Source organism: Cyprinus carpio, unplaced genomic scaffold (assembly GCF_018340385.1).
Source record: "Cyprinus carpio isolate SPL01 unplaced genomic scaffold, ASM1834038v1 S000006479, whole genome shotgun sequence".
Lineage (NCBI taxonomy): Eukaryota > Metazoa > Chordata > Actinopteri > Cypriniformes > Cyprinidae > Cyprinus > Cyprinus carpio.
In genome coordinates, this window is record NW_024879154.1 from 166,992 (window position 1) to 191,791 (window position 24,800).

Consider the following 24,800-nt stretch of genomic DNA (forward strand, 5'->3'; position numbering starts at 1 on the left):
ACTTCCATTGTGCTACACGCCCTCCCGTCTCATCCGCCTCTCATTCTCTTTCCTGCAGAATCATCAGAAGTGTGTGGAGTCTGAATGTGAGGCACATCTCCAGCTGTCTCTTGGTCTGTGCTTTCCTACGGTGGAGGCTGTCTGGACCCAGCTGTGTTTTCATGCAGTGGCTGCTGGTTTGATTGCAGAATGCCTCTAGTTCAGTGTCAGCCGGCAGGCAGAAGAGGGCGCAACAAGACATATCTTCATCTTCTGCTGCGCCTCTTCCTCAGTGTGCTACAAACACATGGATACATTCAAATCCCTCCCTCCTGATTGTAAGTGACAACCCCCATCCGGACTCTAAACCTCATTCAGAAAGATTCTTGTATGATGTCTGCACATTATATTAAATTACAGTGTTTTGCGAAGTGTTGAGCTTTTAGCAGTCATTCCTTTAATAGCGATTAACAAACACCACCTGGGTGCAGTTTCACCATTTTTTTTGACACAAAACTGAGTATTTGGTTGTATGTTAAGAAATTATTTTTTAATCAGACATATAATTTGCAAAGATTTTTTCAAAGACACTGTGTCTCATTCACTAATCATGCATAATGTACAAACAGTGTTTTTTGTCAAACAAATCATTGATTACTCCTCATGTGCTTTATTATTACCTTGCCAGAAGCCTACAAGTAGATGTGCTGGATCCTTGTTCAGGGTCACGTCTTCTGTAATGTCAAGTCAAGTTCAAGTCACCTTTATTTATTTAGTGCTTTAAACAAAACAGATTGTGTCAAAGCAACTGAACAACATTAATTAGGAAAACAGTTGTGTCAATAATGCAAAATGGACAGTTAAAGCAGTTCATCATTGAATTTCAGTGATGTCATCATGCAGCTCTCAGTTCAGTGTAAATGGTATCTGTGCAATAATTTGCAATCAAGTCAACGATATCGCTGTAAATGAAGTGTCCACCAACTAAGCAAGCCAGAGGCGACAGCGGCAAGGAACCAAAACTAACCCATCAGTGACAGAATGGAGAAAAAACCTTGGGAGCAAACCAGGCTCAGTCGGGGGGGCCCAGTTTCTCCTCTGACCAGACGAAACCAGCAGTTTCAATTCCAGGCTGCAGCAAAGTCAGATTTGTGCAGAAAAGACTCATCTGTTTCCTGTTGGTCCTTCTTGTCCCTGGTGGTCCCCGTCTGAGACAAGGTCGTTACAGGGGATCTGTCTCTGGGGCTCATCTAAGTTGTCTTGGCCTGTTGTAATGCAGGAGAACCTAGAGATGAAGGAGAGCAGGATGCAATTGCAAAAGATTCAATTGGACAAAAAGAGATGATGCTATTTTTTTCTCCATACCTAAAATGTGTCGTGTTTTTTATTTTTTTCTTTATAAAAAAAATTCTGAGCAAAAAGATGAAGACTATCATACATTTTTTTACCATGAGTTTAAAGAAGACACCCACAAGGGGGGGGTGTGTGATGCTTGCTTGAAAAGCCCTTTTATATCTGTAACCCCTCTCCATCGCTACCTAAAGAAAAAAATCCACAAAATAAGGACACAGTTAGCTCTTGCTCAGGCAGGTGGCAAGCAAAGACAGTAGTGAAACTGAGCCAACTAAAACATAAGGGTGAACCAACCAACACACAAAACACTTGTAACAGATGACATAATTACAAAAGATGAGAACTAAGAGAAGATACACACTGAGTGACAAAAACAACTAAAGGCCAAACACAGCTTTAAAAAAATCCCTCATTTTGGACTACCAGTGTAATTAGAGCTGTAAAGCAATTAAAATTTTTTAATCTAATTAATTACACAATGTGGCGATTCATTAATATAATTAATTGCACAACAAATTTGGCTGAAAAATGACTCCCAAAAGAAAAGAGAAAAAAAATCATTGAGTCGTTCTTCAATGCGCAACAGTTCTGCTGTGGCTTTATTGGTCTTCTTTTCTTTCTTTTTTTTTGGTAAAATTTGGCCTTTCTTTTTTTTGGTAAAATTTAGCAAAGGGGCCAAAAAACCTTTAACTTATTTATTGAACTATAAAATCAATATAATAACATTTGCAATTGTGGTGTTCAGGACAAAAACAGCATGTATCTTAATGTCTTTTGTTCCATTGTTCGTCTCCTCCAGACAGCTGGTTATATTGTGCTAAACTCCTTCTGTCTAATGAAATCTGGATAGTTGCCTGATCTCTTTAAAATCTTTGGGGTGTACAGGAGCATAGCCGCAGGAAAGGATTGACCTCAGACACATTTACATGAACTGAATCATTTAGGAATTTGATTTCTTTGTTGAATTGTGTTAGGAAAAAACACTTTGATAAATCCATTTCTCTACTGGATGCTGTTCCACATCAACAGAAAGACCTCAAAGTCTGAGCCTGCATGACTCTGCCTAACCCTGCTCTCTCTCTCTCCTTTCACTGCTTCCTTCTGCTGCTCTATCAGACACATATGACAACCGTAAGTACTTCAGCTTCCTCTGTGTGTATTCCTTTATTTCTGGCTCTGATGAGTATCTCTAACAGTTGAGTTTTTTGAATTATAGCTACTACAAATGGATTTTTCTTGTGCTGTGAGACAGTATCATTTTGTATAATTACACTAAAACAGATACAGATATAGATATATATATATATTTACAGACTTTATTCATTTTATTGTTTATAGATGTTTTAGGGAAGAAAAAACAATGAGAAAGTTAAGGAGCATTTATTCCTCCTGTTTTTAATTTTTTTTTATAACAGATGTGAATTTTCATTTGATCCTTCATTTAACTCTAGCACTCTCTATTCTTTTTTTTTATACTTTAGATTTTTTTATTTCATAATTTATTTATTTTAAATGCCCTCTAACACCAGTGTTCCCTATTCTTTTTCTATTCTATCTACTTGTTTTTCTTTTTATTTATTATAAAAACACTATGCTATGTATAACTGTGTTAGGCTAACTGAGACATATTACAAGCTCTTATTATTATTGTAACACTTATTATTGTTATTATGACATATTTTTGCTCTTTTGTCAATATTGATTGCTTCTATTGTCCTCATTTGTAAGTCGCTTTGGATAAAAGCGTCCGCTAAATGCCCTAAATGTAGATATAAATGTAACTCTACCTTTATCTCAAAACACTGAACAACCCATGGTTTCCCCCCAGTTTTAAACAAGCTCCAAAGATCACAGCTCAACCCAGGTCTCACACCGCTTACTCTCTGGAGGATGTCAATCTGGCCTGTGAAGCCAGTGGAGAGCCGACACCCAGGTGAGTCTGAGAGTGTGAGACAAACATTAATCCCTGAACCAGCACTTCTTCTGCACATTTTCTGTGTCACCCTTGTTTCAAATCATTGAACGGATGGGTCAGATACTGTAAATACAAATGTGCACTACTGTTGACTCCCAGGACTTGAAAATTCAAAGATCAGATCAGAACATCATAGTTTTTGAGAAATTTCCATTGATCTTCCCCATGAACCATTATTGGTGATTGACGATCTCTCTGACATCACTATATAAAGCAGGGCTGTTCTGCTCCAGCCCTGATCAAACACACATGAAGCAGCTCGTAAAGATCCTCTGGAGCACTTGGTCATTACAGACAGCTGCACCCCTGATATCTGTGGTCAGCTTTTGTAATAGTTGTGTATGAGTCCTTCAGTCCTCCTCAGTGTGAAAACCGCACAGTTCCTAATGGAAAGGTTTCACGTATGCAGAATACAAGCCTTTTCTGAACAGCAGACAAACTAGGGACTCATACACAACTATTACAAAACAAACAGGTGTGGATCACCCAGGTAATGATATTAAGACTCAAGGCAGACTTTTGAACAGGCTGATTATTTTATCTTGTGGATTATATGGAAACATCTGTTATGTGAGCCTCCAGGGAGGGTCAACTGAACAACACAGAATTAACCTGAGGACTGTACATCTGTAAATAACTCAGCAAAACTTTCATCTGTACATAGCACATATGCAACATTCACAATTCTGTCTACTGACACTTTTCTCTTTTTCTCTATATTGTATTACTATATTGTTATTTATAATTATTGTCTATTCTCTTGATTTTTAGTGTTTGTATTTTCTGTACTGGAAGCTCCTGACACCAAGACAAATTCCTTGTGTGTGTAAACACACTTGACAATAAAGCTCTTTCTGATTCTGTAGTTCTTGGCAGTACTATTAAAAGATTCTGTGAACTTGTGACCACAACCCTATATACCCCTTTGTTTTTTCTCTCTCCACCTGTATGTCTTTAGATTTACATTGAATTGGTCTTTCTTTCCTTTCCTCACACTGACAGCTTCCGCTGGGTCAAAGATGGCAAACAGTTTAGAGAGGTTCTGTTTGAGTCTGGGGACACCCTGACAGCAGATGAAAAAGAGGAACTCCAATTCTATCAGGGCTCGTACCGCTGCTATGTGGCCAATGAGCTGGGAAACCGCCGTCTCAGACCTGGTGCACCTGATCACCGAGCGTGAGTCTCTCCTCAAACACCACAAGCACTATGTCTCAGTGGCTGCGTTTGGAATAACATAATGCACTTTATATATATATATATATGCAAACTGAAATGAAGACGGACACGGTTTTTGTTTTATCTCTTTTGTATTTACTCAGTGCCAATTATAAAATCCAAGTGAAAGATAAAAACACCAACATCAGAAAAAAAAAAAAAAAAAAAAACAATGTATGGGAGGGTTGAAGAAAAAAGCCACATGCAGTCAGGGACTGAGCTTTGCCAAAACACACCTTGAAGATTCTGAGGGCAGATGAGAGTAAAATTAAATTATTTGGCCTCAACACCAAACGATACATCTGGTGGAAATCCAACCCAGCCCAGCGTCCAGATAAAAGCATTCCTGCAGTAGAGTATGGAGGAGGTGATGTCCTGTTATGGGAGTGTTTCTCTGCAGCAGGACTGGAGCACTGGCCAGGATAGAAGGAAACATGGATGGGCAAAATACAATCAAATTCTTGAGGAAAATCTGCTGTCCACTGCCAGAAAGTCGTCAGTGGTAAGAAGCTTTACCTTCCAACATGACAATGACCCAAAGCACACAGCAAAACTGAGCACACAGTGGATGAAGGAGAAAAAGGTGAATGTCTTGCATGGCCTCGTCAGAACCCAGACTGAAACCCCACTGAACATCTGTGACTGCAGTCCACAAAAACACTCACCATCACATTTAACTGAGTTAAACTATTCTTTCAGCAGTTCTGCAAAGAAGAGTGGGCAAAAAGTTAGTCGAGACAAATCCCAACAGACTAAAGGTAATAATTTAAGCAAAAGGTGCTTCAACAAAATACTGACACAAAGAGCTGATCCTTTTTCAACTCAGATTCTGTTTTGTTTTGTTTTTCTGATGTTGGTGTTTTATCTTTGACTTGGATCTTGTCAAAAGTACAGCTGAGTTAAAACAAAAACTGTATCCGTCTTCAGTTTCAGGAACAAAATGTGATTATTTTAAAGGGGACTGATTCTTTTTATATTAACACATCTGCAGTATACAGTATGGTTACCTGTGCATTGTATGCAAAATATTTGTATGCATATCTGGATGGTCCACTACATTCTCCACAAAAACATAATCAGCAGCATAGCTGAATCAATGTCCATTATGGATGTGTGTTTTAAGCCAGCCTGAGAAAACAAATTGAAAGACAGATCAATAGCTCTGGTGTTAATCGGCAGCAGTTAATGAGCAGACTTTGTGCCTCCAGAAAGATAGGGGTCAGTATAAGCACGAAAGTCTGAAAGCACTGTGACTATCAGAACAAAAAAAAAAAGCCTGAGGTCACCTTTAAGCCATTTGTCACTAATTGAATTCAAATGCAAAAGATGCCCCCCAAGACTATAATTGCTGAATCATACATTCAGTGCTGTAAGCTTATGTGACAACAGCATTGCAACATTTTATCATTGTATGTTTTTAACACAAGTATGTTTAAAAGATCATAGAAAGAAGAAGGAAACTAGGCAGTACACAGCATATATGCACAGTGTGCGGTACTCAAGTATGCATTCCAAAACAGCCAGTGTGAGAGTCTGAAATCATTTATGCATGAATATTGCTTTGCTGTAATAGCAAATGTCACCATACTGACATTTAATTAGACTTTTCTGCTATCTTTGTGAAGACAGAAACCTGACAGAGCCCTTTGAATAAACAGTGAACGCTGCATAAATAGATACATTAAAGAATTATTCTGGCTATTTCACAGCCATCCCAACCTTGGCCAAAGAGAAGAGGCAGAAAAGAAGATTGTTTGAGGAGGGAGAAAGCACTGTCCTCTACTGTAGCCCTCCCAAGAGCTCTGTCGCTCCCAAAATACACTGGATGGACATGCGTAAATATTCTATTGAATCTACTTTTGCCAAACTAAATTGCTCTGTATAATACTTGAATTGATTAAACTGAATCCCTCTCCCTCTCTCTCTCTCCTCCCTCTCTCTCTCTCTCTCTCTCTCTCTTCATTTATTTATTTATTGGTCAGAGTTGCGCCACATTCCTCGGAATGAGCGGGTGACCACCAGCCTTGATGGAAATCTGTACTTTGCCAACTTACTATACAGTGACCAGCAGAGAAGACTACACCTGCAATGCCCACTACATCATCAACGCCAGCATCATCATACCCAAAGAGCCCATCGCCATCAGCGTCACACCATGTGTGTAAACTTTCTTCTGACTAGTGATTAGTTACTAGCTCAACTCTTCTCTCTGCATGTGAAATATGCGGGTTGTTTCAAATCAAGTAATATAAACAATTACAAAACCAAGGGCGCTTTACAGTACAAAACAAAAGGAAGGAATTTGAAGCATGTCTAAAGCAAGTGTGCCGCACATGTCCTGAAAAGTGAAGCCAAAATATTTAAATTGCCCCCTGCTGGCTGGCTGCAGTACGGCTCATAAATCCCGCCCTCTCAACATAAATGAATGGGAAGTGAGCCAAACTAATAATCACATTGCACTTCAAATAAAATTTTCCCAATGATTATTTCCATCATGTTAAAAGTTTTTATCACGCTGATGTATGTTCAAGTTTTTCTATTAAGTGTCATGATTGTGAGCTTGCAACTGGGGTCTGCGGGAATTTAGGCAGGACTTTGATATCGTGGCTCCACCTCACAATCACTACTGCGCAGACTCTGGCTCTAAATGAACCAATACTGTGCAGACCCAGGCCCCTGATGCATCACTACTGTGCAGACTCGGGCTCTGAATGAACCACTACTGCGCAGACTCAGGCACTTTTTTTTTTTTTTCGTTTTGTTTTACTTAAAGAAAAGATGCTGTATTTACAAAGATGAAAAAGTTGTCCTTAATTCATGGTGTCCAGGCTTTGGTCCTGGTGCTCCTGATGGACTCAGACTCAGTTCCTGTGATGACACATGCGATGTTCTCACCTGATACCCCCGTGTGTTTGTAAACATATGAAGATTGGGTGTAATTTAATGGCCAGTGGAATCAAAATAGACCAGTCTCACATTTTTAGCTTAAATAAACCCTTCACAAATGCTGCTGACTGATTTTGTGTTATTATATGTAAGCACTTTTTGGCACGAATCCTTGGAATGACTTGTTTTTTGTCGTTATTCTTAAACAATATATTGTCCGTAAGGTACAGTGCTGGGCAACTGTGCAGTGATGCCTGGTTTGAAGTCAGCCTTCCAGTTAATTCTGAAGAGCTTCACTAGGGTTCAGGTCTGGATTTTGTGCAGGCCAGTCAAGTTTTTCACACCAGACATACCAGATTGTTCCGAACTTCACTTTGTCCTACGGCAAGGTTTCCCAAACGAGAGTTTATGAGTTGATGAATTAGATTGAATTAATAATGGAATAGCTTCGTGAGATTATCAAAGGCTGTGATTTATTTTAATAATTTTACAGTCTGATTTCATCATGTGCCGTGATTTTATCGTACATTTGGGAATGTGACATTTGAAAGATTTACTTTTTATTATAATAATTATTATTGAATATTCACAGCCATGAAGGGAAGTGTGACTATGACATGGAGCCTCAGGGGTTACCAACGTACAAATTACATTGTTCAGAGGAGTTTTCATGATGAAATCTTCTTCTTTCTATACACTGACTCTGTTTATACACTGAAAATAAATAAAACTTACATGTGGGATTCATTTGGGTGTTTCTTCAATTTTTCACAGCAAATTCTGTGGTGAAGAATCGGCGGCCCCCAGCTTCAAAAGCCAGCAGGATCCCACAGTTCTTATCTGGTGCTCAGGGACAAACGCTGACCCTAGAGTGCATCCCAGAAGGCCTGTGAGTATTCTGCCAATGTCTCGTCATGGCCGCTGAATTTATGATCAAAAACAGACACTAGCAAAAAACATCTGCATGCACTCTTCAACTGACAAAAACCAAAATAATCAGTCAATTAACATTTTAACAGAATTCAATATTCAGTGTACAGTGGCATTTATCAACTATTCTTCTCAAGACTAAGACGGCATTTGTGCAAAATATAACAAACAGACATATGGCTAAACATATAGCAGACATAAATCCAATAAACAGGTAACAATGTAGAAAGAAAATACATGTAGCCTATAATGTCTGTTATACATCAGTGGCGGATGCAGAAAATGGTTTGTGGGTGGGTCTGAATAATTCACATAAACCGGGCATAATTTAATTAAATCATAATTTAAAAATGAGCATATGCTTCCAGTTCCAAAACCATTGTTGAAGCCAGCAGAGTAAAGTAATTAAATCATAATTTAAAAATGAGCATATGCTTCGTCTAATATAGAATGTATCTATAATCTTTGTATGGACAGTCCAAAAAAATCTCTTTCTCACAAATATTTAAATGAAAATATTCTTAGTCATAGCGGGCCAGACTAAAAAGACAAAACACAAAAAAAAACAAAAAATAAACATTTGAACTTACCTTTAATGACCTTAACGTGAAGGTGAAGTGACATACAGTGACCCATACTCAGAATTCATGCTATGCATTTAACCCATCCAAAGTGCACACACGCACGCACGCATGCGCGCGCACACGCACACGCGCACGCGCGCGCGCACGCGCACGCGCACACACAGCAGTGGGCATCATTTATGCTCCCATCCGTGGTATTGCCGGCCCGAGACTTGAACCCAGAACCTTAGGGTTAGGAGTCAAACTCTCTAACCATTAGGCCACAACTTCCCCCTAATGAGTGGTGTCTGTAGCGATGAAGATGTCACAGTCACAGGGTTTGGAATGAAAGATGTCGATCATTATGTCATAATCTAAATTTTCTGGTAGTTCTCTTTCAAAAGACAAAAGTGTCAAAATAGACTGTTGGTATTTGGGAAAATGTCATGATGACAGCTATCAAGTATTTCAATCAGTGAGGGGAATTTTCTATTTTCATCTGTATCAATTTTGACGTGTTGAGTGAAAACTGTGTATTCATCATCACAGACTATACAGTACCACACAAATCGCATGGGGCTTTCAGCAGTTCTTTCAGGTCAAAAGTGGTGGATCCAGCTAAGCTGAAGCTCGCATGATTCCATATGTATCCTCTTTTAAGAGAAATCAGCTCTGCTATCTGCCTGTCCAGAATGGTCCTTGTACCTTCGTGTAATTCATTTTTTGATTTAATATTGAAATCTGAAAAAGGAAAAAACTGCACAATTTTCGTTTTCCATTGGTTCAAACAAAACGAAAAAATTAATGGTCCGTGTACCTTCGTATAATTTTTTTTTTTATTTTATATTGAAATATTAAAAATTTTGAATATTCGATCTCTACATGTGGGCGGGAATGAAACTGCCCTCTCCGCTGATTGGTCAACCAACATTACAACATAATAATAGTCCTAAAAAATGTAATAAGAGTCCTACCCTTCTATGGATTCTTAACTGTTTATTTATACTACATTTTATCTCTTTCTCTTCATCAAACAGCCAGGGATGCGTTTCCCAAAATCTCATAAAAACGGTTGTACACAGCAAAATCACCAGTGTTAATTTAACACTCTGAGTGTGGACTCATATAAACACCGAAGTAGTGTTAAAAGTAACACTGAAGCAGTGTTAAAGTTAATGAGATAATTAGGTGTTTGATTGAGTGATGATTGACTATTATTGAAGACACCTGATTTTAACAAGCAGAATCACCAAAGAATACAATCACAATTTGTGTGTCACCATTATAGTGGTCAGTATTGTTTTGTTTAGTTTGGGATCTTGAACCTTAAGTGGTTAACTTTAGGTTTTGTTTGGCTGTGGTAACTGAGTTATAACAGACAAACAAACCAGAGCAAATGTGGTCATGTGTTGGTGGTTGTGTTTTTGGGTCTGAATACTTGAGTTGGACTGTCTTTATTTATTACATAAGTTAAATGAAAAATACAAGACCTTGCATTTTGGCCTAATCATACAGATGTTTTTAAAGTTTAATAAGTTTTTATTTAGACACACAGACATCAAGAATCAGCGTGAGCATCACAACAATGGTGACCATCAAAAAAGCATGTTATAGCCAATAAAATCTCATCATTTTTGTCGTTTTTATGTGACTTTTTAGTATTTAGTTTTGTGATGTTCAGAGTTGATCTTGTTTATCTGAATATGCTGTTTGTCACCGTTGTTGAGATTCATACACTGATTCTTGATGTCTGTGTGTGCCTAAAATAATGAATCTTGAAAAAAAAAATCAGAACAATTTGCAAGGGACCCTTACAAAATGTATAGCAGATGCAGACTTTTTCACTGTGGCATCAAAAGTTGTTATATTCAATCAAGGAAATATAACTCAGAGAAAAGACACTGAATGAGTTCAGTGATTCAAGGCACATAATGATTACATTAAAACATAATCATCACCACCTGATGACTTCACTACAATAGGCTACATTCTTCCCGCGCTGTAGTGCATCGCGCAGCTTTGCCAGACAGATTCTGATAGGTGGATATAATAATAAAACAGCCGGTGGTGCCAAAGGACCAAAAGGCTCTGCTTGTTACGATTTGTGTCAAGCTATTCTTTAATCTGGCTGGGCTGAGTTTCCCAAAAGCTTCGTAAGCCTAAGAAGTTCGTAAAAACGATGGTACGCCTGATCTTAATATTATGGTATGTTTACCAAAAGCATCGTAACTTAAGTAGCACTTGAAAATCATCAACGATCTACGAGTGCTCTGGAGTAATCGTAAAGCCCTAAGTGTATCGTGAGAAGACCGATTTATGCGGTCACCTGCAGGACAATCGGCAGATTACACCTTTAACTTTATTCAAGTGCACGAAAACCAGCAATTTATAACGTCTCTATATTATATATATATAGTATATTACTATGTAAATTATAATATAATAATATTGTATTATAGTTATTATTTCCGAGTTGGTCTAGAATGCAGCATTAGGTTAACATTTCAATACAACGATCGTGTACTACAATTAGAGCTATTCTATAAGGTGACATTTCAACACTTGACAGACAGATAGCGATAGCACGTAAGTAGCATGGCTGACGTGCGACTGTGTTAAGGTGCATTTTTGGGAAACGCACGTGAAACAATAGCAAAACGATCGTAAAAATTTTTCGTATTTAAAAATGTAGTATAAATAAACACGTTAAGAATCCTGTAGAAGGGTAGGACTCTTATTATGCTTTTAGGACTTTTATTATGTTTTGTAATGTTTGGTTGACCATCAGCGAGAGAGGGGAGTTTCATTCCCGCCCACATGTAGAGATCGAATATTCAAGTTGTTTATTCGTTTTTCTGTCTCTGAATGTAAAAACAACGAAAAAATGAAGCCAAATTCTTGATTTTTCGTTTTGTTTGAACAAATGAAAAACGAAAAATGTGCATTTTTCAGATTTTATATTAAACCAAAAAAAAAAATGAATTATACGAAGGTACACGGAACCAGGATACAGGATTATCCACACAATAACCTTAAATCACTGTTTTTTGACAGGGGATGTTTTCCCTAGTGTTGTAGTGATGGCAGACTTGCTGAATTTATTGTTCTGCTGAGAAGAAGTGATGTCCCAGTCATTTGCTTGGCCATTGAACTCCTCTGTTAGTCCGAGCACTTTGTCAAAGTCACCATTGGAAATCTGCATAAGTAGCTTTCAGTTTTTCAATCAACGATATATAGTCTGTCACCCACAGTGATGAGCTCTGTAATCCTTTTCATCACAAAATCACTGCTCTCAAACAATCCTAGTCTGACCACTTGATTCGACATATTTAGCTAATTGCCTCCAGGTATACATCCGGCAAAACAAATATTTTGTGCATGGGACCCTGATTTTGAGCTCCATCTCATCTCACAACGGTCTGTCCAGTTCCATACATTGGCGGTTCGGATGCATCTCCTTTTGTAGCATGATGAACTGAGCATGCTGTTGTGTATTATTTGCCACATATCCCCAGACCACTTTGGCAGCAGTGCAAAGCACCAAATTAAGCCGATGGGGAATTGCAGTGTACATAAACACCTTTCGAAAATGCTTTTGCCAGGTGAACTTGAACCCCTCCTCTGTGTCTGAGTGGGGATTGAAACTTGTTCCCTACACCTCTCACTGGAATGAAATTCACTGTTTTTTCTTATTAGTAATGTGATTCCTATGAATATACTCTTTGCTTCATCAACGTTTAAGGGAAATTTATCCTGAATAAAGGAGACAAAATGGCTTTGATGGTGGGCCTAGACAGCCGCTATAGAGAATTGTTACATCACAATGTTTTCACTCCGCTTTGCATGTCGCCATATTAGCAGGAACACTATCCGTCGCCATAGTTACTCCAACAGTGACTGTGAGACCGTGAGAAAGAGTAGCAGAGGAAGAACAGCTTGATATTTGTTTGCTTTTTTGCGATAACGGTGCAGTTGCCTGGGAAGAATCCATTTTTGAAGGAGAAGAAGCAAAAGGAAAAGGGCTGGTATCAGGAGACACTAAATCACACCACCAAGAGAAACTCCTTGAACATCAACAACATCGATCCGTACAAAGCTGCTGGCTATACAGAATGGACGAAAGACCCAGAAGCACTTCCACCTCTCTTATGGATTAAGCAGTGATATTGAAAGTTCATATTTTGGACTTTTTCTGCACATGCTTTATTAGTAATGTTGCACAGAATGTGGTTCTTTTAACATCACTTAATGTATAAATAAATGTGGTTGCATTCACATTTTGGGCTCATATGCGTAGCTGCACATACTAGTATGCTTATAGTTTTGTCTTTATCACTGTCTTGGTCCATTAAGCCACATTAAGTGTTATTCATGTTGTATAATGTCTCTGTTCAAGTTACGCTAATTCACAAGCCGAAAGGTAGTGTAAACACCAGCAATGTGCTTCTTTTATTGAGTGATAGGCAGTGTGGCTTTAAACCAGTGACAATATTAATAGATTTACTATCTTTCATCATCATGTCCACGACCAGCTTCTCTAAGAGGAAACTGTTACACTAATTGTTTTTACACACAGAAAGGTGAAAAAAAAAAAACAAATAAAACATATATTACATTGTCCAAGGTTTTCTCTCGGAACGATGATCTGTGTTACTATTGCAATTCTCGATGGAGCAAGAATGACATACAATGGTGACCTTTTCCCACAATCATGAAGAGAAAATCAAACTACTGCCCCTACTACACTCAATACCAGATCCAGCATGATCCTCCCAGTATGAAGTGATAAACACCAGAAGTTCCCAGAATTCAACGCGTCGTGATTTGTCATCTTCGCATTCCCCTGTATTAAACTGCTAGTTTTAACGGTTTTCTCTCCCACGGTACCAAATTAATTTTTTTATACTTATTAATACTTTTTTTTTTTTTGTGATACAACTTTTTTTTTTTTTTTTTTTTTTTTGATTCACCCAACAACCTACTTTTAACAAACAAAACAGGGAAGGGAAAGCAGACAGACATATCTATTTTTAACAATATGAAATGAAAAAAACAACGCTAAACAACAACACACCAACAAAAACAGGCTTTTGTAATAGTAATTTCCTTATATACAAATCCAAAATTTTGGTAGAAAACCTTGCATGCTCATTGTAGCTGAGTTTAAGCCTGTTCATCGTTCTGTTGTATATTCAGACTAAGTCACTATGGAATCCAAATGTTTTTGCACACATGTGAGGAGTAAAGCAGTTTTGTATTATTGTCTTCCTTTGTACATGTAAAAGCAGCAAAACAACATTCTCTTTCTTTATTGAAACATATACAGGAGTTGGAATCCTCATTTGAGAAGACATAAACATGGATTAGACACGTAATCAAGTTTGTAGTAAAAAGGACAAAACAGATTCCACATGAGGTCCACAGGTGACAACTATTGGACATTCACAAACCATGTGGAGAAAAGTACCTGATGATAAAGTGTTCAAGATATGTCTATAGTTATAGGTCGATTGCGGTTTAGTTTGAAACCTTTGTAGGAGTTATGTATGCTCTATGGATGACTCTGAAATGGCTAAGACGATGTACCAAGTTTTTAGAAGTTAAGATTAGATTAGACCACACCCTCTCCCAGTCGACTGATAAGTCAAAACCTGTTAATTCACGGTTCCATACATGTCTAATAGAAAGAGGTTTTGCAGGGTGATCATTAAGTTTACTATATATTAAAGAAAACAGATGGCCGACCAGAGGATAGTGTGATCCAATCCCACATAGGATGAGAGAAGATGGGGGGGGATGCCCAGGGAACTCCATAGGCCTTGAGAGCAGAGTGTAACTGAAAAAAAGACAAAATATGATGATGCTGGTAAACAAAACTTAGTTTTTAGTTCTTGAAATGAGCAGAGTCCTTGATTATCATACAAAGTCGCCGCATGTGTTTATGCCCAATTTAGACCAAGAGGGCTGTACAAATGGCGATTTCCATCTAAAACTTTAAGTTGTGCCATAAGGGTGTGTTGTTTACAAAATTTGAAAGGTCCTCCCATCAGGTGTTCCACCATTTTCCAGATCCTAATAGAATTGGCCACAACTGGGCCAAATGTATATTTATCATTTTTATTCCCTGTGCCAGCAAATAAAATATCTTGGAGCTATGTAGTTTAACCTTGGGATTACTCTCCATGAAGCTTTAGATTGAGGATCAATCAAGTATGAAAGAACAAATAATATAATTCAAAATGTGGTACAGCCAATCCTCCTGAAAGTACAGGACTACTGCAACGTGGCAAGTTTTATTCTGGGTCATTACCATTCCATATTTAAACTGGGAAAGTATGGAATTGATCTCCTTAAAGTAACCTGGAGGAGGGGAAAGTGGCAACATAAGATCAAAAGAAAAATTAAAGCCGAGGTAACAAATTTAATTTTGATGGTGGAGATTTTGCCATGAAGAGAGACTTTAAGATTATTCCATCTTTTGAGTATCACTTATGGTCTTGACTGACTTTATCATTAAAGTGGTTATGGCAATTTTATAATGTCTTCTATATGGTAATACCCAAAATAAATGAAAGTAATCTTTCAATAGGAATGCTTTTTGGGGATAGAAGAGTAACTTTGTAACATTGTTCATTGGCATTAAAGCCGATTTGGACCTTTTTATCATCATGTACCCCGAAAAATTTGAAAGTGATCAAAATTCGTTAATTATATGGTTATTTGACAAATCAAAATGGTCAAAAACATAATTACATTGTCCAGTTTCTCTCTCGACTATGACCTGTGTTACTATTGCAATTCTCGATGGAGCAAGAATGACATTGGTACAATGTGACATTTTCCACACAATCATGAGAGAAAAATCAAAACTACTGGGCCCTACACTCAATACAAGGCAGCATGCATCCTCCCAGTATGAAGGATAAACACAAAGAAGTCTCCCAAAATCTAACAGCGAAACATTGATGTCAGCTTAGCAGATTCCCTATTAAACTACAGGCTTTATGTGTTCTCTTTCACTGTACCAAAATGTAAATTTTTTTATGATTATTAATACTTTTTTTTTTTTGCTAGGATCAACTTTTTTTTTTTTTTTTTAGTTCAACCAAACAACCTACTTCTTTAAACAAACAAAACAGGGAAAGGAAAGCAACAGACATATCAATATTTTTACAATATGAAAGGGAAAAAAAAACAACATAAAAACAACAACAACAACAACAAAAAAAACAGCTTTTTTGCAAGTAATTCCTTTATATAATCCAAAATTTTGGTAGAAAAACATTGCTATGCATCAATGGTACTAGGTTTAGCCCTCTAAGCTCATTCGTGCTGTTGTATATCTACAAGTCACTATTATGGAGGCTGGGAATCCCAAAATGTTTTTGCACACATGTATAGAGTAAACCCAGTTTTTGTATTATTGTCTTCTTTGTACCTGTAAAAGCAGCAAACAACATTCTCTTTCTTTTATTGAACATATACAGGAGTTGGAATCATCATTGAGAAGACATAAAACATGGGATTAGACACGTAACTCAAGTTGTAGTGTAAAAGGATAAGGAAACAGAATTCACATGTAGGTCCACAGGTTGACAACTATTGACATTCACACAAACCATGTGGAGAAAAAGTACCTGATGATACAGTGTTACAGATATGTCTATAGTTATAGGTCGATTCGCGGTTTAGTTTGGAAACCTTTTTGTAGGAGTTATGTATGCTCTATGGATGACTCTGAAATGGCTAAGACGATGTACCAAGTTTTTAGAAGTTAAGATTAGATTAGACCACACCCTCTCCCATTCGACTGATAAGTAAAAACCTGTTAATTCACGGTTCCATACATGTCTAATAGAAAGAGGTTTTGCAGTGTGATCATTGGGTTTACTATATATTAAAGTAAAACAGATGGCCGACCAGAGAGGATATAGTGTGATCCAATCCCACATAGGATGAGAGAAGATATGTATGCCCAGGGAACTCCATAGGCCTTGAGAACAGAGTGTAACTGAAAAAAGACAAAATATGATGATGCTGGTAAACAAAAACTTAGTTTTTAGTTCTTGAAATGAGCAGAGTCCTTGATTATCATATAAGTCACCGCATGTGTTTATGCCCAATGTGTAGACCAAGAGGCTGGACAAATGGCCGCATTTCCATCTAAAAACTTTAAGTTGTGCCATAAGGGTGTGTTGTTACAAAATTTGACAAGGTCCTCCCATCAGGTGTTCCACCCCTTTCCAGATCCTAATAGAATTGGCCACAACTGGGCCAAATGTAGTATTTATCATTTTTTTATTTCCTGTGCCAGCAAATAAAATATCTTGAAGCCTATGTGGTTTAACCTTGGGATTACTCTCCATGAAGCTTTAGATTGAGGATCAACCCAAATATGACTTGCTAGAAAGAACAAATACTAATTCAAAATGTGGTACAGCCAATCCTCCTGAAAGTACAGGACTCCTGCAACGCGGGCAAGTTTTTATTATAGGTCATTTACCATTCCATATAAACTGGGAAAGTATGGAATTGATCTCCTTAAAGCAACCTTGAGTGGAGGGGAAAGTGGCAACATAGAAAAAAAGAAAAATTAAGCCTTCGAGGTAACAAAGTAATTTTGATGACGGTGATTTTTGCTCTTGAAGAGAGACTTATGATTATTCCGATCCTTGAGCATCACTTATGGTCTTGACTGAATTATCTTTAAAATAGTTTCTGGCAATTTTATTACCGTCTTTATATATGGTGGCCACCTAAACAAATGAATTAATCTTCAATAGGAATGAATGAGGGGAAAGAAGAGTTAATCCTTAACATTGTTAATTGGCATTAAAGCAGATTTGGACCGTTTTATCTTGTAACTCCATAAACTATTTGAAGTGGTCAAATTCAAGTAATTATACTGGTTATTTACAAATCAACATGGTCTAAATTATAAGATAATGTCATCAGCGTACAACAATGTAATATGATTATGGTCATGAATATTAATTGCGGAATGTTAGATTTCCTAATAGCTTGTTCTAGTGGTTCAAAGCAGTGGTTTTTTAAAACCAGTCCTGCAAGCAACCCCTAGCACCTCACATTTTGTATATGTTCTCTATATCTGATACAATCGCATTTCAGGTGTCTTGCAGTCTCTACTTTTATTTATTTATTTATTTATTTATTTGAGGGTGACAATGTACATTTACACAAAATATTAAAACAAATAAATGTACCCAAAGCTAGCTCAAAAGTGCTAATTTCACTGCAGTCCCAGCCAGATTTAAAACAAGGCAACCTTTAAAAATACCAATCACAAGTACACAAATCTACAAAAAAAAAACAAATATGCATACAACACATTATAGTTAATAAATATAATCAACCCAGCACGATATAATATTTAATACACACATAAAGCATTAGTGCTCCCACAAGTTTGACTCTCTTACAAGAGACATTTTTTGCATTCTTTTTTGAAATGAAAAGAATGATGCGACTCTCTAATGATTTGCCTGCACTGTATGTTCCATTGCTGAACTGCTCTTTAGAGAGAGAAGCGGCCTGACCAGGTGTGATAGATGAGCTGATAAAGGCTGAATCAGGTGTGATAGATGAGGGAGACAGTGAAAATGTGCAGTGCTGGGTTGCCTAGTAATGATGCAGGTGATAAGGCCATCTAGGGGCCTTGATCTTAATGTTGAAAGGTGAACATTACACAACACTGCAGAGTGATCAGACATGGCAATTGGTAATATAGAGATGGATGAGTTAGATGAAGTTATAAGATGGGCTGAGAAATATGTAATCTATCCAGAGAAAAGTCTTTTATGTCTATTAGAAAAAAAAAAAGTAGAAAGTCCTTAGATGTAGCATTCTGGATTGTCCAAAGATCGGCTACATTAAGTTCTGCAAAAAAAAAATTTATTCAATAACTTAGAGGATAGGTTAGCTGGCTGTATCAGGGTGAGATTTACCATGTGCAGGATTTTAAAGGGACAGCATTAAAATCACCACCATCACTAAATGACAATCAATCTGCTCAAGTTATATATTTAAAATATCATTCGCGGCAGTAATGGAGATCAGTCATTATGTATTTTATGTAGCATATGAAAAACAGATCTACCCTCATCATCATTCCCGGTATGTCTTCAATAGTTAAATGTAATCTATATGGACTAAGATAAGCACCCCCTTAGTGTTATTATGAGCACAAGAGAAGGCTGCCAGTTTGTAATACATTGTTTTGAAAACGTGCCACATCACATTGTTTAAATAGGTTTCTTGTATCAGGGCACAGGAAAATGATATTAATGGTGTGCAAATATTCTAATATACGTATTAGAATTAGTAGTTAGTTGTATTAGTTGTGGCTGGATTAAACGTTGTGGGGAAAAATAGTAGCGTGACATTGTCCTTGCATATATTTCACTCGAAATAAGCCTGCCGAACACCTTTCAGTGGATCGCTGACCTGTCCTGCCATCTTAGTACATAGAAGATAATAATACCTTTATTTAACCAGAAAAGACTCTTTAACCAGAAAAAGATGAGGGTAGTCATGGATGCGGTCGACTCACTTCGCGATCTGAAAGTTTTTCCTTCTGTCATACATCATCGCACGATGTGCCCGGGTCAAGTCCGTCGAGCGTCAGAGGGCTTTCAGGTGACGGGGAGGATCCATGTTAGAAAGATTAACTCTGAGGGAGCCAGCCTGCATCGGAGAGCCACCTCCACACCTTCATTTTTTCGATGTGACTGTTGTTCACAGCTGCTTTCTTAAGTTATTGTGTGACTGTCCTCCTATCCTCAGGTGTCGCAGCTGCTTGAACTGGAATCGACCCAGTCCCTAAAGTGTCTGCTTTGCGCTGCGTTGGCTAGCTTTTCAACTTCTGCTTTTCGTTCTCTTACAGCAAATTGGTGGTCGTTTGTATATCCAAATGTAGATTGTGGAGTGCGCTGGCGAGTAAGTAACAGAGTTCTATTTGCTTGTCTTTACTAGTCGAAGCTTATAACCAATTGTAGGAAGCATTTGTTGATCTTTGAGCACTAGCTTGGTACTGTTAGCTAAATAAGCAGCATCCAGATCCTCTCTGGATGAGGGTGGAATCTTTGAATTCTTTTTCTTTATTGGTGATTGTTTAGTCCTCTCTTTTCCGAAACGCCCTTGACTGCTGGGACAAGCTCATAGTGGGCTAGGGTAAAGAGTGGTCTCACAATTTACTGACGGGATATATACAAATTTCTAGACAAAGACAAAGGGTTGAATCAGAGCTTAAGGACTATGCGCAGCATTGCTCTGCCGAAGGCGGTCACCGTGATCTCCCGATTATTAATATAAGACGTTAAGGTCTATTCTCTTAAAGTAGTTGACATTTTTAAGTCCAGTCAAGTCACCCTTATTTGTGTAGTGCTTTATAACAATACAGACTGTGTCAAAGCAGTTTTACAGTGTCAAAAAGGAAAAATGTGTCAAAGCAGTTTTACAGTGTCAAAAAGGAAAAATGTGTTTTCTCATTATGAAAAAGGACAATAGAAAACCGTTTTTCCAGTCATCATCCAGCTCAACAGGTCTCCAACTAAGCAGGCCAAAGTTTGACAGGGTTCAAGGAAACCAAACTCATCCATCGGTGACAGAAATGGAGAAGACACAAAACTTCTAGGCTCAAGGCAAATTGCCTGACTTGAAAATTGCATCTTCTGTTTCCCTGTGTCCTCTGAGGGGAATATCAGAAAAAATAGTAGCACACGGACATAATGTCTAAAACAACTTTACAGAAGGAAAGACGTGTTGCTGGTTCAGCTCTGATTTAACATGGTCCCACGGCTTTGCGACAATCCCATATGGTTTGTGCTTGGAGATGTGTGTACAATCAAACTTAAAAAGACACAATGAAATGCGGATTGGCTAGACTCTCTTGGTAACAGGACAGTTTGAAAAACAGGCCAGCCAGCAAAACGTTTCCAATCTTTATATATCCATCTTTTTTGATAGGGAACTGTCTGCATACTTGTACAAGAAATAAAAAAATAGTTGTTTTGCTATATCTGATCCACTTAAACTTGTCACAGCGATCTAACAATTGATCAAAGGAGCGTGATTTTCCATCTGAGATGTTTCAATTCCTGTCATTTTCAGTTTCCTATCCGACATCAGCTCCAGACCAAACTTTGTCTACAAAGGTGTTTTTTGGTGATCATAGATAGCTGTTTAACATTTTTAGCGCATTTTTAATTAAAAGAATGAGCTGCTAGCGCAAATCCAGACAGGACTGGCGTTATAGGGTAGGTAGGGTAAGAAGTATTGCTAAACGCGATATATCTACTAGAATAAGTACGCAACAACCCAATTCCAAAAAAAGTTGGGGACACTGTACAAATTGTGTATAAAAAAACAGAATGCAATGATGTGGGGAAGTTTCAAATTTCAATATTTTATTCAGGAATAAATTGCTCAATAGCGGGTTGTAAATCGGATGGTTCGGTCACGATACGATTCGAGCATCGATTTCTCTACCCAGCCAGCGATACGATATTTTCCAATCCTCAAAAATTTATACGATACGATTCGATCGATACATGAGTATATCGAGTCCGGTACGATAGAGATATTGATATTTTGATATTTTTATATTATTTTAAACAACCATCTACAGTCTGTTTTATTAACTCACAAATGCAACCAAGAAAATAATATAACAAGAACATTTATCTGAAAATTTTACATTCTGGTACCTCAATTCAACAAACAAAAATGAGCGGTATAGGCCTACACTTTGTTTTAAATATAAAGAAAAAAACAATTGGAATACTAATTCTCTGACTTCTACTATGGGCCTCAGGACTTAATCTTTTCGTACAGATAAAGCAAATTTACAAGCAATAGCAGAAATAATACAAATACAAACAAAGACACCAAGTTCCAGATAAAACAGTGCTTGTTTCCGGGGAGTTATCAGGCTCAGACGTCCAAAAATAGAAGTTCAGGTACGTACGGGAAACTGGTTAAATAGGCTAACAAATGTAAAAATCTAAGAAGATCTGACAGTCTTCACTGACGTAAATGGATAAATAAATATCGAAAGCTAAATTCTTTGATGAGTTATAAACGGTTATTTAGTCAGGAGCAGTTGCAGCACCGCCTGTAGTGACAAAAACAGGAGTTTAGTATAGGTTGCTTTCACTTTACGAGGAATGAAAGCTTAGCAGACGGAGATTGAAAGGGTCTACGATACACAACGCCTATTTTCTTGCTGCACAACATGTTTTACGTTAAGACTACTGAATGATGCAGGTAAACTACGTGTATTTACTAGGAATATTCGTCAAAATGCGAGCGATTTTGATTTAATTTTGTCTGTAATTAGATTCATCCATGCGGAAGAGCTGCGATTAGATGTCAACCGCACGCTGGTTAGACCACGGCTGTCTGTGTTGATCGCGTGAGCTGGGCGTTCAGAGGGTAGTGACGCGATAGGAAAACTTCTCCACACACAGCGCATCGACTGTGTCCACCAACAATCCTGTGGCGTACTTTTATGGCTAAACACTTGTGCCTTGAATAACGGGGCCAGGCGATGAAGAGGCAACGTCCTTATATTGAGTTCCTGATACGCGAAAAGTTTTGAGCTTAGGAATGCATCGCTGTTGCGCGTTTAATGCATAGGCGGACATTATGTGAAAAATGTGGACAGTGCCAAAATAAGAGGCCTGATTTATACTACGAATAATCGATATTTACAGGGGAGGTGTGGCATCTGCAAAATGCATCGTATCGTCCACGAGCATCGTATCGATGTACTCCGATCCATATCAGAATGTAACTCGTATACACCCTTATTGCATCAACTGTCACTGTAGGTGATGACCGTCTGGAAACGAGAGTTGTCGGACATCTTCCGTGTTGCCAGTGCACAAAATGTTTTCGGGTGGGTTGAAAGATCTGGACTGCAGGCTGCCTCATTCAGTACCGGATCCTTCTTCTACACAGCCATGATGTTGTAATGGCCGATTGCAGTATGTCTGGGTGCGAGGAGCATATGTTGTTCTCAGAAACTTGGATATATACCGTCAGCATTGATGGTGCCTTTCCAGATGTGTAAGCTGCCCATGCCACACGCAACTCATGTACGGCTATACCACCATCAGAGATGCAGGCTTCTGAACTCGCTGATAACAAGCTTTGGGTTGTCCTTGTCCTCTTTAGTCCGGATGACATGGCATCCCAGTTTTCCCAAAAAGAACTTCTAATTTTGATTTGTCTGACCACAGGAACAGTTTTCCACTTTGCCACAGTCCATTTAAATGAGCCTTGGCCCAGAGAGAAAATGCCTGCAGCTTCTGGATCATGTTTAGATATGGCTTCTTTTTGACCTATAGAGTTTTAGCCGGCAGCATGGTGAATGGCCACGGTTAGTTGTGTTCACCGACAATGTTTTCTGGAAGTATTCCTGAGCCCATGTTGTGATTTCCATTACAGTAGCATTCCTGTATGTGATGCAGTGCCGTCTAAGGGCCGAAGATCCTCGCGGGCATCCAGTATGGTTTTCCGGCCTTGACCCTTACGCACAGAGATTGTTCAGATTCTCTGAATCTTTGGATGATATTATGCACTGTAGATGATGATAACTTCAAACTCTTTGCAATTTTTTCTCTGAGAAACTCCTTTCTGATATTGCTCCACTATTTTTCGCCACCGCAGCATTGGGGGTGGTTGATCCTCTGCCCATCTTGACTTCTGAGGGAGACACTGCACTCTAAAAGGAGGGCTCTGTTTTTATTACCCAATTTTGGCAGCTGTAGTTTGCCAGAATACTTTGTACTAATACAGAAAAACTGTAAACACAATTACGGCCAAAAACTGTAAATTTTACAGTACACTGTAAAAAAAAAAAAAGTCTGTAGTTTTACAAAATAATTTTGGCGAGCTGTCTATTGCCAGAATACTTGTGTAAAAATACAGAAAACTGTAAAAGCACAATTACGGCCAAAAACTGTAAATTTTCAGTATGGAACTGTTATTTACCAAAGAAAAATTTGGATGTAAGCCAGTAAATTCAACAACGCACACTGCTATTCATGAAATCTGTGTTTTGTACCTTTAACATACTGACAGCCACCATAATAATGCAGGTGGTAAAGAAAGCCACGCGGAAGAATGAAGTTCATCACAAGTAGCTTAAGCCACAAGCGAAGTTTATATTAATATATGAGGTGCACTAACTCATTCATGCAAACACAAAAACACCATCATGGTGACACGATATAGAAGCAATTCAATAGAGAACTTTTCATTAAACAGCCAGAAGATGTAACATATAAAGCCCAAATGTACAACTGATAACAAAAAACTATTAAAAAACATGATCATTTAACAAAATACTTTTCAAATGTGGAGGCGTCACACAGGAATTCTAGGAATATCAGTTTCGTTTCCCAACTGTAAAATTATACGTGATTTGTTCTTTTTTATTTGTAAAAACTGTAAAATTAACAGCATTTTACTGTAAGTACATGAAATGTATGGTTAGATCTTTTTACAGTTTTCACATATATAGTACAGGAACTTACTGTTAACCTAGTAACACTTTTTTTTTTTTGTAAGCGTTTTACAAAATTGTACAGTTAAAATGACACTTATTTTTTTTACGAGGAGTGTAGCTCTCATAGGGAAATCCATTATGAGCCAGTATTTGGCATGACGACTTTCAAAATGTCTCACTTTCATTTGATATGTAGATTTATTGAAAAATAAAGTTTATGAAGTTGTAAATTATTTCATTCCTTTTTTTACTCACAATTTGTAAGTGTCCAACTTTTTGGAACTTGGATTGTAACTGACCAAGACAGCTATCTTTTGCATATTCTTATTATTCTTATTATTTTATTATTATCGTTGTTATGAAAACA

The 24,800-nt window shown here is 37.8% G+C and overlaps 1 long non-coding RNA gene across 1 annotated transcript; it reads left to right on the forward strand.

The window, feature by feature from the left end:
- The first annotated feature begins 4,371 nt into the window (after positions 1–4,371).
- LOC122143654 lies at positions 4,372–8,208 on the forward strand. The gene is made up of 4 exons (XR_006159301.1): positions 4,372–4,483; positions 6,232–6,357; positions 6,505–6,679; positions 8,183–8,208. It is a non-coding gene; the product is annotated as an uncharacterized LOC122143654 (long non-coding RNA).
- Positions 8,209–24,800: the final 16,592 nt, after the last annotated feature.